At 43.2% G+C, this 13593-nt stretch overlaps 1 long non-coding RNA gene across 1 annotated transcript in view; it reads right to left on the reverse strand.

Annotated features, from left to right (window-relative positions):
• Nucleotides 1-1815: 1815 nt before the first annotated feature.
• The window catches only part of LOC143934836 (uncharacterized), an 84660-nt gene continuing 72882 nt past the window's right edge, over nt 1816-13593 (reverse strand). The window contains exon 2 of the long non-coding RNA XR_013263380.1: nt 1816-2626. This is a non-coding gene — a long non-coding RNA (uncharacterized LOC143934836). The remainder of the gene's footprint in view (nt 2627-13593) is intronic.

Raw genomic sequence — 13593 nt, forward strand, 5'->3', positions numbered from 1 at the left:
TGATATACAGCCTGTATTTGCATATGTAGCAATTATAGCATTAATAATAAACGCATAGGGGGTTTTGCATGCAGCTGTACATTTCTTTTTTCCCAGTAAAGCCGTGCCTAGAAACAGATGGCCAGTGGAGGCCCCCTACTATGGCAGTACCAGTCCACACGGACTTTGGCATCAGAAATGGACCCCCTCTAAAAATGTTAGCCTAGTTCTACCATACCATTGATGATGGAAAGGTGAAGAAATACCTGGTGGTAGAAGGTACGTTTTCTTGTACCTGCCCTAGTAAATAACTAAAGACCCTCATTCATTCTGCACTCTGTTATCAAAATTACCTGTGTGGAGGTGCGGCGGCAGCAAACACGCGAAACAAAACTTGTATTGAGGTTGAAGTTCAGTCATTTACAACAAGCCCTGCTGGAAGACACCTGACCAAAAACACTCACAGGATGCAAAGCGATGTGTAGCAGAGCAGGTCTGTCTTGAGGGGCAAAAATGTGGCCTGGCCGGTCTGTGCCCAAAACGGGAGGTTTCTTGGAAGAATGGTGTGTCCCTATCCTTTCCCTACTCATCTGCAACCTCTCCCTGCCACTAATCACTGTCCTTGTCAGACAGGTGACCTGTGCCTACATTGCCCACGCATTAAATGCGCACCAAGCCTAAGAGCCAGGGCCTTAAACAGGCTCTGCCTGACCCAAGATGGCATCCAAGTGGATAGCTTCCCCAGTGACCCAGGAAACCCCAGAGGAACTATGTTCCCCTTGACTTCCCCGCCAGCTGTAATGTCACTGCGGTTGAGAGCCCCCTACTTTGGAGAATATAGACTGCACCTGCCTACATACCTACTGATCTGTAGGAGTCTATAGACATGGTAAACTATCTGAATCTTCAGCTAGAAAAGGTAGGGGTCCAAGGTTGCCTAAGTTGCCGAATTGGCACCTGCCTTTCCTCACTTGCTGTCTCCCAGCCTCTGAATGTATAGAACAATATCAAATAGCAGAGCACTATAGAAAGCGGGGTACTTTCTACTTGCATTTTCCTATATATTCCCTTTGTTTCATTAAGCCAGCTTAATGTGTGAGATGAGGAAATAAACCTGTGCTGAAAGAAGTATGTAGGATGCTGTTGCTGAATTTGTTCTGAGAAAACTAGCTGCCTGGCTTTCTCTGGCTTTGGTTCATTGAGACATGGATCTGGAAGAAACCAGAGGCATGGCGATGGGTGCTAGTTTCGCCTCTTGCTATGCCAAATTCATCATGGATTTTTGGGAAGAACATTCCATATGGAATAATAGCCCATATGTAAGACACATTATATTCTATGGAAGATACATTGATGATGTACTAATTATTTGGGATGGTGATATGGATGGGTTCTTGGCTTTTGTTGCACATTGTAACAATAATGAGTTAGACCTCACCTTTACACATATGGATTCTGATCATTTATTGTTTTTGGATCTGGAATTAACACATGAAAATGGCTCCACTGTGGCTACACAGCACACGCGAGTCTGGCTTGATCTCCCTATTGTGTATACACATGTACTTCTTTCTCTTTTACGTTTGAATAAACTGCTTTATTTGCATATGAGCCAGGGAACTTGCTCATTTACCATATTTGTGGGTACAGCGCCCCCTTTTCAATTTTTTTTTATTGTTTTCTCATTGGTCATATGAGTTGGGGTAGCAACTGTTCTACTAAATTATCCACCTGGAAATTCTTCCATGTGCCTGGTATCTTGTTTTTGATTATAAGCTCTGTGCTCACCCTCCACTGCACAGCCCCACAGCATGGAAAAATAAAAAGATTTGCTCATTGTTGGGTTTTATTAAAGGTTCCATTTATTGGGCCAAAAACACAGCGTGTTGGAATTTTTTAAAATTCACTGCAACACAATTCAAGGGCACCATTGATAGATTTGATTGCAGGTATGTTACAGGTAGCAAGTGTAACAAAATTGATGAACTGGGACTTTAAATTAACAGGTTGACTTCATCCTTCTGTCCAATCACTATGCCTAACAGCATTTGATCAAGAGCAAGCAATCGAGTTTCGGTTTTATCACCTGGTGTTCTTCCGCCACTTGGCCATAAGTGCCGTTGCTGGCACCAAATTCAGCAACAAGGAAATTAGATTTACTGTTGATTGTGTTTGCGGAGCCTAGATTGACTGGTGCATGAGCTGATGGGTTCTTAATTGGATACGCTTGTCCTTGTGATCTGTTTAGACATAATAATTGACAGTTGTGCATTGTTCCAGTTAAGCTTGCCCTGTTTCTGCTCAGTGCAGAATGTTCCGTTGGTAAGACTGTGCGGCAGACTTAAATATTCAGCTTTGTTACATCCAAATCCCTCATTACTCCTCACGTGTGACCATCATACCAAATAGCAAAGCAATGTACATGCTGAAAAAAAAAAAGGGGGTGATTCTAATGTAGGCGATGATGACCCTGGAAGAATCCAGGTCTTTTCCTGCAATTGCCTTTATCATACTTGCTCAGCTTAGGCTTTGTCAATGGTCTTTCATTTTGCACAGCTGTGTTAAGACCTATGTAAGTAGGTACGAGTCAGCGAATACTGAGCGCGTGAAATGTAAGTTGTGTTTTGTCTGCGTAGGATTATCTCTTCTGTCAATAGAAGAAATGTTGAAATGTTAGAATTAAACTTCGGTGAAGATTTAATGGCAGTCAAATACAATCAAAATGCAGAATTACAAAATAGGGGTTTAACGTGGGCTGAAAAACAAGAAAATGGTTAAGAGGACCTTCCCTGCAGAGAAAAATCTGCTTCTCCGTTAACTTCCCGTTACAGAAACAAAATTAGGTGGGAATAAAACGAAAAAAAAAATTCACAAAAAACAAAGATAGAAAACTACCTTAGTCTATTTGGATCCTGTGGATACAAAATGTCTACCCGCCTATGTCTATAACAAGTTATGCATATTTATAGGCCCTGAGGTCCTAGAGCTCCGGTTGGGGTGTCCCTGACATCCTTCCCTTTCCCATATCTTTTCCCCCTCTATCCCCTTTGCCACCCCCCCATCACAAAGGCCTCTGCCCACATATTTCTTTGTTACCCCATTTGGTGAACCTAACTCCTGCAATGGCCTGAGATACATTCTCATGTAATTTTAGGTGCTCGGCTATCCCAAGAGGCAGCATTGAGATTTGGTTGATGGCACCTTGTGCTCTTAGAAGCATTGGCGGCTGAGACGAGGTATTTTTTCATCTGTTTTTGTGAAATCTTTAGTTTTAGTGGTTTTTTTTTTTACAGCCACATTTGTTTCATTGACGGGGTGCTGGCAGGGAAGTAGACCTTCCATTTTTCATGGAAAGCCCATTTTAAAGACCATCTTCAGGCAAAGCTCCAAATAGCAGTAAAAACCTCCAACCACTCATCACTCAATCCAAATGTAAAAGAAAAAAGGCTTTATATGCCAGGAGTGCCCTCTGATGTGGCTCACGACCTCCTGCTTTGGGATGGCAGGTCAGCAAGCCCAGATTGTGGGTTCCCGACCCACCATCCCAGAGAATCAGTGTTCTGAATGGAACCTGCGCTAGAGGAAGCATGGCTGCGGAGGGAGCAAAGCCGCATAAGCCGATGCTTCCTGTATAGCACCGGCTCCTGTCACTGTTGGAGTGATACCAATTGCATTCTGCCTGGGACAGCAAGGGAGCAAGGGAGATTACGGAATGAAAGATTATTAATAAAGGTCAGTTTATATTCTAGAATCATAGTGTACAGCATATATGGGCGTACTGTATCTCTTCTGCAGTGGTTATAGGGCTGCTCCCAAACTGATCCGTATGTGTACCGCAGTGCCTGCAGGTTTTGTATACTTTCTGAAAGTGCACCAAAATTCCTGAATGCAGGAGTTTTGGTGCTCTTTCACAGTGCACCAGACCTATAGGATATAATAGACATCAATGGTAAAGTGCAGCAAGCCCATAAGTGCACTGTGCTGCACCCGTGGTGTGTGCAAACTGCAGCACATCAGTGTGAAAGCAGCCTTAGGCCCCTTTCATACAATTGGTCCGATCGGGTCTGCTTGTCTGTTTTTCAGGTGGATTCAATCGGATCCCCTATTCACCTCTATGGAGTGGCAGATGTAAATGGACTTGTATCTGTTTACACCAGCCTACCTCTAATCTGATCCACTAAAATAAACAGAAGGGGATCCGTCCCCTGCTGTCTGGGCCGATCAGAGGGCCCATAGAGTCTATGCAAAGCAGACACATACCTGTCATCTGTTCACACCTAACATTGTGGTGTGGCAACTGGTTACTATGTCACTTAAGTAGCCCTTGCTCTTCAAAAGGCAGTGCACCCCTGTTATATGCACTTTAAATATGTCTAAGTATGGCTCATGTGAATTAGAGAGGCTGAAACAGCCTTTCTCAACTTCGCATTGAGGGAACCCAAGGGTTCCTCAAGCAGAGGGCCATGGGGAAGTTGGCACCTTTACAATGACCACTAAAGTTAGAGGATACCACAATTGTTCTTGATTTGGAGCTTACAATCTAAGGTCTCTAAATCACATTTATACATACACCAGGGCCAATTTAGACAGGAGCCAACCTACAAGTATGTCTTTGGAATGTGGGAGGAAACCCACACATTCATAACTAGGGATGAGCCGAACACCCCCCGGTTCGGTTCGCACCAGAACTTGCGAACGACCCCCGCGTTCGGTACGAACGTTAGAACCCCATTGAAGTCTATGGGACTCGAACGTTCGAATTGGAAAGTGCTCATTTTAACGGCTAATATGCAAGATAGTGTCCTAAAAAGGGTTTGGCGACCTGCCTCCTGTCTCAGGGGACATGGGTCACTGCAAAAAAAAGTTTTAAAAACTACAGTTTTGGCGGGAGCACTGATTTTAATGACGATTAAAGTGAAAAAAAAAAAGTGAAATATTCCTTTAAATATGGTGCCTGCGGGGTGTCTGTAGTATGCCTGTGAAGTGCCAAGTTTTTCCCGTGTTTAGAACAGTCCCTGCACAAAATTACATTAAACGGAAATAACACCATTTAAAACTGCTTGCGGTTTTAATGTTATATCTGGTTCCTGCAATATGGTTGAAAATCATTGAGAAACATGGCATGGGTAGCCCTCCCTGCCCATTACCAGCCTATTTGGGTCTTGTACGCATATTAAGGGGAACCCCGTACCCATATTAAAAAAAGGAAATGCGTGTGGCCCCCAGGCCCTATATACTCAGAACAGCAGTATACAGGCGGTGCAAACAAGACAGGGACTGTGTAGGTTTGTTGTGTTAAGTTGAATCTGTTTGTCATTTTCAACCGGTACATTTTTAAAGTGTAGCTCCAGTCAAAAAAACTATCTTTAAGCTTTTTGGAAAACGTAGGGAAGGGTTATCACCCCTGTATAATTTGTTTTGTCGTCCATCTTTTTTCATCTCACTTGCTGCTGTCTCCTTGCGTTTGCAAGTAGGAGATGTTTGTAAGTTGGATGTTTGAAAGTAGGGGCCTGCCCTATATTATAGCGGTATGTACTGGGTACAGAGCACGCAGACAGCGAAAATCAAAAACAAGATACCAGGCACATGGAAGAATTTCCAGGTGGATAATTTAGTAGAACAGTTGCTACCCCAACTCATATGACCAATGAGAAAGATGAAGTTATGCTGAGTAAATAGATATCAAACATGTCACTCTTCAAAATTGCACATGCCCGTGGAATGGCGCCAAACGTCGCTACTTAAAAAATCCCCATAGGCGACGCTTTAAATATTTTTTTACTGGTTACATGTTTTGAGTTGCAGAGGAGGTCTAGGACTAGAATTATTGCTCTCGCTCTAACATTCTCGGCGATACCTCACATGTGTGGCACATGCGAGCACATGGGGACATGGGCGCTTTAATTTTTATTTTATTTTTTTATTGTTCATTTTACTTTATTTATTTTAGTTTGACATTTTTTTTCCCAAAAATATATTTTTGATCACTTTTATTCCTATTACAAGAAATGTAAACATCCCTTGTAATAGGAATATGGGGTGACAGGTCCTCTTTACAGTGAAATCTGGGGGGTCAATATGACCCCACATCTCACCTCTAGGCTGGGAAGCCTGAAATAAAAAATAAAAAAAAGATTCTGGCTTTGATCGTACTGGCGAGTTGGTAGAAGCACCGGAGGGCGGTGAGGGGTGGGGGGCGTCTATGGCTGGGTATTTCAGGGTATCACCGAGTATGGCTGGGTATCTCTGAGTATGGCTGGGTATGGCAATTTATGGCAGGGTATTACAGAGTATTGGAGGGGTATTGGCGGGGTACTACAGAGTAATAGCAGGGTACTGCAGAGTAATGGCGGGTACTGCAGAGTATTGGGGGGTACTGCAGAGTAATGGGGGTTACTGCAGAGTAATGGGGGGTACTGCAGAGTAATGGCAGGGTACTGCACTGCAGAGTAATGGCGGGGTACTGCACTGCAGAGTAATGGCGGGGTACTGCAGAGTAATGGCGGGGTACTGCAGAGTAATGGCAGGGTACTGCACTGCAGAGTAATGGCAGGGTACTGCACTGCAGAGTAATGGCGGGGTACTGCACTGCAGAGTAATGGCGGGGTACTGCACTGCAGAGTAATGGCGGGGTACTGCAGAGTAATGACGGGGTACTGCAGAGTATGCACTTGGTATTGCAGAGTATTGGCAGGGAATTGAGGGGTTAAATTCGGTGAGCAGCGATGTGGGCACTGCAGATGCAGCCCACATCGCTGCTGACACCGATCTCTTTCCCCTCCGCTGTACCGATCGGTACAGAAAGGGGAGGGAGGAACAGGCGTCATAACATGACGCCGGTTTGTTTCCAAGTGATCACTCCGTCATTTGACGGAGCAATCACGTGGTAAACGGCCGCTATGAGCGGCCGTTTACCGTGATGCGCCGGGTCCTATGGACCCGGCGGTCACGGATGCTCTCGAGTGCGCACACCTCGGGGCACGCGAGAGCAGAATTCTGGGAGGCCGTTAATTAACGGCCTCTCTGAGTTAAACAACCGCCCTGAAGCCGTTAATCGGCAATGGGCAGTTGTTAAGTGGTTAAAGCTAGATCACTAGCTATATAGGTGAGGTGAATATAGTGGTGTATACTGCAGTCAGGGCACAGACAACAACCACTACACAGCAGCAAGATAGGAAATCAGCCAAAAACGATTGGTGTGTACTGTGTTGAAGGTACACAGAACACCCACTGCTTCAGATGCAAAGTAACACACTACAGGAGGCCGCCTTAAAGGCGGCCTTATATAGTGTGGGGCGTGCACTACACAGCCTGAGCTATGATTGGCCACAGGCAGGATGCCTGTGGCCAATCATGGCTCTCCTCGCTGCCGGCGCTGCGATTGGCCAAGCATGCGGGGTCACAGTGCATGCTTGGCCAATCATCGGGCAGCAATGCACTGCGCCAACGCAGTGCATTGTGGTCCGCGCGCGCGTCACTCGAATTTTGACGCGAACGGCCAAAACGTTTGGAATTCGCCGAACGGCCGAACGGCCAATGTTCGAGTCGAACGTACGTTCGACTCGAACACGAAGCTCATCCCTATTCATAACATGCAAACTCCAGGCAAGTAGTGCTGTGGTTGGGATTCAAACCAACAACCCAAATGCTGCTAGGCGGAAGTGCTAACCACTTAGCCACTGTGTTAATTGATTAGCACAGGTACATCAAAACCAACACATTTTGGGGGAAAAGACTTGCCCTTCTTCAGGGCTATCGGACAACCATGAGAAAAATACACAATAAAACAGATATATGAAAGTGAGACATAAAAGCAAAAATGTATATATGTTATATTACTTATAAAGAACCTTAAAAATCATATGTCAAGAGTTAAAGGATCTTGGTAAAAAATAATCATCATAATAATCCTCATAATCATAATGAGAAATAATAATAGTGATTGATAAAACGCAAATAAAAATAAATAATAATTAATGAAAAACAAAATCATGAAAGCATGTCAGTATCTACCTCCATATTTCAATTAAAGGACTTATTTCATAGTGTTAACGTCTAATTCCGCGTACACACGACCGGACTTTTGTAAAGGTCCGACGGAACGGGTCCTTTGGACAATTCGATCTTGTGTGGGCTCCATCGGACCTTTGCTTGCCAAAAATCCGCCGGACTTTAGAAATAGAACATGTTTTAAATTTTTCCGCCGGACCGAGAAATCCGTTGTGTATGCTAGTCCAATGGACAAAAACCGACACTAGAGCAGCTATTGGCTACTGGCTATGAACTTCCTTATTCTAGTCCAGTAGTATGTCATCACGTTCGAATCTTTCGGACTTTGGTGTGATTGTGTGTGGCCAAGTCCGTTCATTCGTAAAGTCCGTCGGAACTCCCCCGAAAGTCAGTCGGAAAGACCGTCGGACCTAATCCCTCAAAGTCCGGTCGTATGTATGCGGCATAAGTCCACTTGTGGAAACAACCATAAGGCCGTACCAAAAAGGTAGCAGCCCAAACCCCAACACTGACTGGGCATAACGTGCAGGAGGAATTCCTTCCGACTTGCCCACACAACCACCCATCAAGGACCAGTGACTAATTCAGTCAGTCCAGCGTGGTCTCCAGCACAGATGAGATTTTCTTTTTTCTAGAATTCAGGTTTTTCACTAATATCTTGTGAATTGTAGGTATAATCCTTTTTAATAGAGATCCCACAAGGCCTGAAACATATTTCAAGGATTCCTCTGGGAAAAGGATGAGGTTGAGGTTGAGATTCAGGATGTATGACTGGGTTTGTAGACCGATACCGTAATTTCCTTCCCTAAAAATTCCAATGCTAATTAGGTTTCACTTTCTTTTCTCAAAAGGTTAAGGTCAGGGGTCAAGAGTCTTGAGCATTATGGTAACCTGTACAATAGTAATCCATCAGTAATCCATCACTCTTGTAGCTTATAGGTCCACATTAAACAAAAATTTGATTGACCGACATGACTAAATATACTGTCCTATCAAATAAGGTTGATGGTTTCATAGCTAGTTGTTGATACCGCTGGTGGGATTGTAGACTGTGTTCATATGACACATGAAATAGAGTTCACCATGTGAGAAATGGTTGTGACATACTGTTGACTCATCCAGGGATGGAAGCTATGTCAGCACCTCTGCTCTTGTCATCTGCATTGTTGTATAATTGAGGGATGATATTCTACAATGTGACAATGTGACAATTTTTCAAAGCTTCCTTTTATGTTTGAAGTCTAAAATGTCTTTCTTCTTCCAACGTAACTCCTTCCCTTTGGTCAAGAACATGACCGAATTGCCCTCTCTTTATCACTTGTCTCTAAAACTAACGCATAAAAAATCTTGTTCGCATTTAAACTGACACAGAGGTAAATGTTAAAGAAGAACTTGAGGCAAATGTATATGAAATGCCTTTTACTTTACTGACATGTTCCTTCAAAAAGTCATGAAATAATTTTTCGGTGAAGCCATGATAGTTTGTATTACCGAAAATCTGTCTGGATATGCCTGAGAAGGCAAGGAACTTAACCTCTTTGCGCCTAAGGGTAAAACAAATCTTAATGCCTAAGCATCATTTTGCAACTTTGACATGTGTTCGTAAAACCGTACATATTACCATAACTATTTTATGCATCCAGGTGGATTATACTGCATTATTTTCAGGACAAACTGGGCCTGGGAAGGAAAACTGGCAAAAATCATTTATTTTAAATTTAGTTGTATATTTCTTGCGATTACCATAACTTTCCACCAAAGAACAACCCAAAATAAATTCTCCTGCTCCTGATGATTGTAGTGATACCACACAAGTGTATGTTATTTCTTGTTTGTACCCATAGTACAGCTCATAACACGTTATGAGCTGCACATTTTGCTTTTTTTACCCCACCTAAAATGCATTGATACTAATTGGGGAAAAAAAGGGACCCTTGCCTTGAACTTTGACCCTGACCTTTACCCAAACACTAACCCTGGCACTGACCTAGATCAAACCTTTTTTTTTCATGCACACTTTTTTTTCTCTCTCTCAGCAAGGAGAAAGAGAGAAATACAATGTATCTCTCTCCTCCATTCACTGAGAGAGAAAACATTGGGGGCGGGCTTCACAGTGACTGATCCCTATGACTGCCAATCAGAGACTATCAAAGTGATCAGGTGACCCAGAAACCGAAATTCCGTGTCCAGATTGTTAGTACGGGGCCTGGAGCTACCGGTGAGACACAGGGCTCTGTGCTGGGAGCACGCCATGTGGTGTGGTCCCAGCACAAAGGGACATAGGCAAATATGTTGCCACACAGGAAAAAGCCCAGTTTAGTGGGGCCGCATTTGAGTACACTCATCGCCAAGAGGTTAAAGTAGAACAAAAGGCAAAACTGTTTTTCATCATGGCTAGGGTAAAGGAAGGTTATTACCCCTGTCAGTTTTTTCTTGCCATCTGTGTCTCTTTGGGAAGACTTAGCCCTTGTACACACGGTCGGAGATTCCGTCGGAATGTTTTGTCGGATATTCCGACTGTGTGTGGTCTGCATCGGACTGTTTCCGTCGGAATATCCAATGGACCAATTTTTCCAACTTGCCGGTAAAATTTTCCGACAAAATGCTCCTATCGGACATACTCCGATCATGTGTAGCCTACTCCGACGGACAAAGTGCCACGCATGCTAAGATCAAATTCCTAGACCAAAGCTATTGGCTACTAGCCTGAACGTAGTCCCGTCGAAACGAAATAACGTCATAACGTTATGTACAATCGGATTTTACGACAACTTAGTCCGACCGTGTGTATGCAACATCACTTCCCGACCTCTTCCGGAATTAATCCGTCGGAATTACTCCGACGGATTTGGTTGTCGGAATCTCCGACCGTGTGTACAAGGGCTTAGACCTTCACTTCCTATCCCATAGCCAATACAGAAAGTGAGAGAAAATCCCTCAATGTGATGGGATCCATGGCTGTCACCAAAACTAGTGTCCCCATTGGAAGATATGCCCTCTATTCCTGTTCTGAGGACAACCTAAAATTGGGGATTTTCTTTCACTTACATTATTTTCACCTGTTTGAAGATGTACGGTGCAAAAGCACATAAGACATGCCTTGGATTTTGTACGACTGTTCTAAAAACCAATAAAATTAGAAAACCCATGTCAGTTTATTTGTTTGCTGTGTATATGATTGGGGAGATACAACAAGAATGAGAAGAAATCTCTCCTAAATTAGATATATTTTCCTTATACACAGTTGTCAATGGAACTAGCAACCTCATTGGGAAATTTTCCATCACCTCCTGTTCCGGTAATAACTATAAAATTTTGAAATTTCCCATCTGTCTGTCTTGATGATAATTGCCACCTTGACCAATAGGATACATCTCTCCAGCCAACACATGGGGTATTCTAAATCTCCTTCCTCCTCTCAAAAATATTTGAAAAAAAAAGGTTTTGGTTATACATACAGTACTCATTAATATTATGCGTCCTTTTTCTGAACTTCCAAAGAATATTTTTCCACTAATCAACAGATCAGAATTACATGCAGTCATAATAATGCAGAGTCGTATTAATGAATCTCTCTACAATGCACTCTCATCAGCTCAATTATAATGGAAATAGCCAGCTCAAGTTCCCTTCTTTAGTAGATATAAATGGCTTATATTTCACCATTCATTCTTGGGGGACGTCATACAGTATGCATCCACAAAACTGTCAACTCATTTTCCAGCTTCATCTGGATGTAAATTCCTTCTATTTCACCCTCTATGAGCAAGGGGCCAAAAATAATGGTTTCTACTCTTGTAAGTAGACGCTGTATAATTCATGTGAAATCAACTCTTGAGTCTTTACAGAATAATGCCCTGTACACACGGTCGGACAATCCGACGACAAAAATCCTTCAGATTTTTTCAGACGGATTTTGGCCCAAACTTGTCTTGCATACACAAGGTTGCGCAAAGTTGTCGAAAAAATCTGATTGTTCTGAACGAGGTGACGTAAAACACGTACGACGGGACTATAAAGAGGCCAGTAGCCAATAGCTTTCATCTCGTAATTTATTCTGAGCATGCGCGGCACTTTGTGCATCGGAATTGTCTATACGCGAACGGATTTTGTTGTCGGAAAATTTTAGATCCAGATCTCAAACTTTGTGTGAGCTATGAATAAGCACTGCTGCTAGTGCGAAACGTCGGCTATTTTTGTCTGCTGTGATTCCCATCTTTGATTTTTTGATGTGAATTTTCTAAATAAAAGAAAGCTACTTTTTAAGAGTGCGGCTGTCCAGAATCTGTTCCTGTTTATTGCTAGTAGCAATTGCCAACACCTATGACTTCCGAACCGAGAGAAGGATTTATTATCTGTTTATTTTTCCTGGAGTGGCGATATCCTCTTTTTTCTCAAACTTTGTGTGTCAGGAATTCAGACGGAAAAAGTCAGATGGAGCCCACACCTGAGCAGAATTTCTGACAACACAGTCCGATCGCACATTTTTCGTCGGAAAGTCCGAAAGTGTGTACAGGGCTTTGGTCTGAATTCAGGCCCTCCTATTGTAAGGGAACACAATGGTAGATGGAAGGTGACCTGCATTTACGGTCCATACATTGTAATTAATCGATAGGCTGGTGGACTAGTTGTTTACACAAGAATACTGATCATATATTATGGTTAAAGTGGGGTTCCACTGCCTAAATCGTTTTATTTTTTTGCTGTAATGACATAGATTAAGTTATTTAAAATTAAGACTCACTTGTTTCAGTTCTTATGTCTTAAGGATGTCGGTTTTCTGTTTAAAAAGAACTTTTAAATCTTTTTCGCCCGTTCTCATCTTGCTTGTGGGCATGTGAAGCCCACAGGCATCCTCTTCCGGGATACAGTGCCTATTGACCAGCATGCACTGCGCGTTGTTTCTCCAAACTCGCGCATGCACAGTACCTTGAATTCGTAGCGCCGTCAACAGCTCAGGCTGCCATAACAACAAGTGTCGGAAGTCCCGCCCCGTTGTGATGGCATTGTAGCTGAAATCACCCGATAACTCGCGCCAGGCCGCCGCACTGACTCCTAGGAACAATGACACAAGCTCCCAGGAGCCAGTGCGGCTATCGGGAAATTACGAGTTAGCCGCATTGAACCCGCCCATATCCGCAGACACCATACAGGAAATGATCTCCAAAACTAAAGCCCCGTACACACTATCAGATTGTCTGCTGAGTTTTTCCTTCAGATTTACCAAAACCATATAATATGAGGTCAAACCTTAGCAGTTTCAATGTGTATGCAATCAGACAGGCCCTTCTACTACATGGTTTTGGTAAATCTGAAGGAAAAACTCAGCAGACAATCTGATAGTGTGTACGGGGCTTTAGGTACAGTAAAAAATAAAAATAAAGTGCAGTTTTTACATTAGGACATCGAGTTAACTGTCTTGGGGTAAGGTAAGAAAAACGGGTGGAGCTTCGCTTTAAAATTCTCCATACTGTATGTCTAGCTCCATGAGATCCAAGGAAATTATATAGCATGGGTCTACAAACTTTCTAAACAAAGGGCCAGTTTTCTGTCCTTTGAACTTTAGGGGGGGGAGGGGGCGCACTGTGGCCAGTAGGAGTAGAA

Source organism: Lithobates pipiens, unplaced genomic scaffold (assembly GCF_037356315.1).
Source record: "Lithobates pipiens isolate NorthernLeopardFrog02 unplaced genomic scaffold, aLitPip1_a1.2 Scaffold_28, whole genome shotgun sequence".
In the NCBI taxonomy this organism is placed as follows: domain Eukaryota; kingdom Metazoa; phylum Chordata; class Amphibia; order Anura; family Ranidae; genus Lithobates; species Lithobates pipiens.